The sequence below is a fragment of the Ailuropoda melanoleuca genome, chromosome X, assembly GCF_002007445.2.
Source record: "Ailuropoda melanoleuca isolate Jingjing chromosome X, ASM200744v2, whole genome shotgun sequence".
Lineage (NCBI taxonomy): Eukaryota > Metazoa > Chordata > Mammalia > Carnivora > Ursidae > Ailuropoda > Ailuropoda melanoleuca.
Window position 1 is genome coordinate 96,463,256 of NC_048238.1, and position 5,365 is coordinate 96,468,620.

At 40.3% G+C, this 5,365-nt stretch overlaps 1 pseudogene; it reads left to right on the forward strand.

Moving 5' to 3' along the window:
* Window positions 1–1,623: 1,623 nt before the first annotated feature.
* LOC109489553 lies at window positions 1,624–2,089 on the forward strand (annotated as a pseudogene).
* Window positions 2,090–5,365: the final 3,276 nt, after the last annotated feature.

A 5,365-nucleotide genomic window follows, 5' to 3' on the forward strand; every position in this document is an offset into this window, starting at 1 on the left:
AACACTCTACCCAACAATAACAGAATATGTATTCTTTTCAAATGTAAATGTAACACCGAAATTGACCATATACTGAGTCATAAAGCAAGCCTCAACAAATTTCAAACAATTCAAAGCATTCAGAATACGTTCTCTCACCACAGCAAAAGTAAGCTGGAGCTCCGTAACACACAGATGACTCTAAAATTCTCAACTGCTTGGGAAGAAAGCAATGATGACAAAAAAAAAAAAAACAATATCAGAATCCAATGAATAACATGTTAAGCCCATAAACTTGACAACTTGTATGAAACTATAAATTGCTCAAGAAACACAACTTACCAAAGTGACAGAATAAACAAAACATAGCCTAAAGAATCTGTTATCTATTATAGTAATTGAAGCACCTTATTAAGCATCTTCCCAAAGAAAAACCCAAGACCCAGGTGGCTGAACCGGTAAATGCTTCTAGACATCTAAGAAAAAAAAGAAAAAAGCTCATCTTCATCAACACTTCCAGAGAATAGAGCAATAGTGAAACATCTCTAAATTCTTTTTATGAGGCCAAAATAATCTTGTTACCAAAACCTAATAAGGATTATAGGAAAGGAAAATTGCCGAGAAACCTCTCTCATGAGCATAAATGTGAAATTCCTAAATATAGTATTAGCAAATGACTTAAAAACTATATACAAAGAATAATATGTCAGAAACAAATGACTTTTTTCTAGGAATGTTAAGGCTAATATTCTAAAATCAATAAATATAGTCACCATAAAAATAGAAAAAATAAAAAAAAACCCTTATCATCAAGATCTTGATAGATGCAGAAAATCTTTAAAAATACAGCATTCATATAACATTCAGATGCACCACCTTGGTTCCAGACCAAGCTTGAGGTGTGCATGACTGTGGTGGTGCGAGTCTGAATCCAGCAAGGGGCAGGAGTGCCTGTGGCCAGCTCCTGGGGGCCGACTACAGCGATGGAGACCACGAAGGCTGACTGGACCATGGACCCAACACCAAGAGTAAGCCCAAGCAGCCCTGCATGCTAAGCCTCTACTCCTGAGTCTCTGAGAGACCTGGGTTGGGGAGATCAACACTGGGAAACTCAGGGTGAGGGGTACCCGGCCCTGCCTTAGGGATCCGGTAGTGTAGGAGGGGGCTCAGTTCTGCTTTTGAGGAGTATTTTGATGAGAGCTCTTGGCTCTGTCTCAGGGAGCTTGGAGTGTAGGAGGCTCTGAAGTGAGCATTTGGAGTCTGGGCCACGGGTACTAGTACTGTCCCAAGGAGTTCAAGATGAGGGAACTTGGTCCCAGTCCTAGGGATCCTGGAAAGAGGGTGCTTGGCTCTATCCCAAAGAGCACTGTGTCTGAGGAATTTGGTCGATTCTCAGGGACTACGGGGTGCGGGGAGCGTTATGGCTCTGTCCAGAAAAAATGGGGGTTTATGCCTCACAGTCGTGTCCTGAGAAGCCAGGAGTGAGGGGGTACGGTCCCGTTTCTGGGAAGTCTGGGATGAGGAAGCAGGGAGGGCCATGTTGTGAAGAGCCAGGGTTGGGAGACGGCCCGGGGCACATCGCCCAGCATCCATCTGACACATCCCTGCGATGCGCGGAGAGATTCCAACATGGCGGCAAGCAGAATGGAGCACTCTCAGAAAGCTGGCTCTGTGGAACTCCAGCACCTTCCCCGATGCCCCAGCTACCTCCTGACATCCTGGAGATGCAGATCCAAGATGGCAGCAAAATCTGCAACCTGCTGGGGCTGTGGTGTTCTCAGGTTCTGGCCTGTGGTGGGGTTGTGCATGGCACGTGATGTTCTCAGGTTCTGGCGGGGCTGCGGGGAAGGCTGTCAGCTGTGCTGAGATTGTCATGTGGCCGGTAGCAGACCGGCATCAGCTTACCAAGCTGTGCTTCCCGCAGACCAAGGACAGCTAGGTGCCAATCTCGCCCGGCCCTGGCCTGGATCCCTTTATGGTGCCTCACCACGTGCCTGCAGTGTAGGTACTGCTCAGCCATGACCCCCTGGACCCCAGCGAGTGTGGCTACCAGCCCCCAGGGGCACTCACTGGTCTTGGCCCTGCCCCTAGCTCCAGCTGTGGTGCCTGACCCTAAAGAAAGGCTTGAGGAGCCCCCGAGCAAGCCACTCTCTAGATGGGAATGTCTAGGATGTCTGTGCCTTCTCTGACAAGCCTCTGTAACTGCTCAACATCTCCCCCATGCCTTTAACCACAGAAATGGGCCTGCCTGTCCCGCCTCCCATTCTCTCTGGTGTGCCACGAAAAGTGACAGGTGTGGGGTGGTCCCTGCTGCGTTCTGGAATGCTTGAGAAGGGCTTACTCTGCCTTCTACCTACAGTGCCTCAGACAGAGGTCCAGGAAGTGGGTTGGAAATAAAGGTTCTTCCTGTTTGTCTGAAAAAAATATATATATATATAATATTCATTCGTGATTAGAAAAAAAATATCTGTAGCAAATTGGTAATGGAAAGGAACTTTTTTGATCTTACGAAAGGCATCTATAAAAAATTAAATACTTATACCAAACATCATGAGTAATGATGAGTTACTGAAAAATATCCCCCCGAGATCAGGAATGAGGAAAAGAATTCTGTTATCATCATTCATATTCAACATCAGACTTGGAACCCAGAGCCGTAACACAGGAAAAAGCAATAAAGAGCATATAGCAGGAAAGGAAGAAATAAAACCATCATTATTTACAACATGATTTTGCAAAAAAAAAAAAAAAGGGAAAAGAAAAAAAATCCCAAGGAATCTACAGAAAATCTATTAGAATTAATAAGCAAATTTAGCAAGCTGCTGGATGGGCATATGTGAAAAAAAATCAAGCATATTTCTATAAACCAGCATCAAATATATAGGAAATGAAGTTTTTTAAGGTACCATTTACAGGGACACCTGGGTGGCTCAGATGGTTAAGCATCTGCCTTCAGCTCAGGTCATGATCTCAGGGTCCTGGGATTGAGCCCCGCATCAGGTTCCCTGCTCAGTGGGGAGCCTGCTTCTCCCTCTCCCTCTACTGTTCCCCCTGTTCTCCCTGCTTGTACTCTCTCCCTCTCTCTGTCAAATAAATAAATAAAATATTTTATGAAAAAAAAGATACCATTTACAATAGTTTCAAATAACATCAATTAATTAGGAACAAATCTAACAAAAGATGCCCAAGAGCTTTATACAGGAAACTACAAAATATTGAGAAAACTCAAACAAAGACACAAAAATAGAAGGATATACCATTATGGATTACTAGGCTCAATATGGTAAAGATATCAATTCTCTCCAGATTGATCTGTAAACTCAATGCAATAGCAATAAAAATCCCAATAGGTTTTTTTTTTTACATTAAGAAATTGACAAATTGATTATAATATTTATATAGAGAGGCAAAGGGTCAAAAATAGCCAAAATGTATTGTGGATCTAAATGAGAATGGTAGATCAACAAAAGGTCTGCAAGAAAGCCAAGGAGAATATGTTTATGACCTTCGCAAAAGCAATGATTTCTTCAAAAGACCAAAAGGCACAAACCCGTAGATCATAAAAGAAAAAGTTGATAAACTGGGCTACATCCATTTAAGAAATCCTGTTTATGGAGAAACACTATTAAAACAGTAAAAAGCAAGGCACAGAGTTAGAAATGATACTTGGATATTCTATAACTGACAAAGGTTAAACTTGCTTTTATCCAAAATGTATAAGGAATTCCTATAAACGATTAAGAAAAAGGCAGACAATTCTAGAAAAAGGGCAAAATACTTAAACAGGCATTTTCCTTTTAGCACTGTTTTAGCTACATTCCCCAGACTTTGATATATCGTATTATCATTCAACTCATTCCATATATTTCCTAATTTACCTTCAGGTTTCTGCTTTGACCCATGGATTATACAGAAATCTGTTGCTGAATTTCTAAGAGCTTGGAAGTTTTCACTGTTGCTGTTATCTACCGGAACTGATTACTAGTTTAATTCCAGATGGTCAGAGAAAATTTCATCTCTGTTTTATGACCCAAGATATAGTCTAGCAGCCTGCTGTATTTTTATAAAATTTTGTGAAAGATTTTAATTTTGTAAAGATGTTATTTTTAAGTAATCTCTACACCCAGTGTGGGGCTCAAACTCACAACCCTGAGATCAAGAGTCACATGCTGTTCTGACTGAGCCAGCCAGGTGCCCCCTAGCTGGCCCACTTTACAAGAAAAACTAAAGAGAGTTCTATGGGGTGAAAACAAGTGACCCCAGATGATAACTTAAATCTACATGAAAAGCAAAGAGTACCAGTAAAGGTAATTCTGGAACTATAAAAGAGAGTACAGATCTGTATTTCATCTCCTTTCTCCTCTTGATTTAAAAAACAAGTGTATTAAACAATATGTGTTAATTGTATCATTGTGCCTATAACCTATAAAAATGTAATATATTTGACAACAAGAGCACAAAACAGGTGGGGGGAGATCAAGTTGTGTTGGAGTAAGGAAATGGTACCAAATGGTTACTCAAATCCACAGGAACAAATGAAGGAACAAATGAAGACAAGAACAAATGAAGACAGCTAGAAATGGTAAATGGGAAGGCCAATACAGTGAACTATAAATGTATACGTGGCCTCTTCTTTTCTCAGCTTATTTACTAGACATAAAACTATATGCAGTAATAACTGTAACATCGTATGTTTGGATTTGTAACATAATAAATGTAACATGTATAACAATGATAGCACAAAATGGGGAAGAGGGAATAGAGCTATATAGGGATACTTCTATATGTTGCTGAAACTAAGTTAGTATACATGTGAAGTGGATTTTGATAACTTCAGATGTATATGAGAAACTCTAGAGCAACCACAAAGAAAATCACTAAAAAAATAGAATAAAAAATCATTAGATAAGTATTAAATTGTTATACTAGAAAACAGTCATTTCCTGCAAAAGGAAGTAGTAAAGGAGGTCTAGGGGAATATAAAAGACATGAGATTTTATAGAAAACAAAAAAGGAAAGAGCAATGTAAATTCAACTATACCAATAATAAAATTAAAGCAAATGGATTAGGGGCACCTGGCTGGCTCAGTTGGTAGAGCATGAAACTTGATCTCAGGGTCATGAGTTTGAGCCCCACATTGGGGGTAGAGTTTACTTAAAAAAAAAAAATAAAGTGAGTGGATTAAACAACCTAATCCAGAGGCAGAGGATGTCAGACTGGACAAGAGAAAACAAGACCCAACAATATGTTGTCTATGGGAAGTCATACTTTAGATTGAGAGATACAAATAGGTTAAAAGTCAAAGGATGGAAAAGTACATATCGTGCAATTACCAACCATGAGAAAGCTGGAGTGACTCCACTAATATCAGACAAAATAGATGCC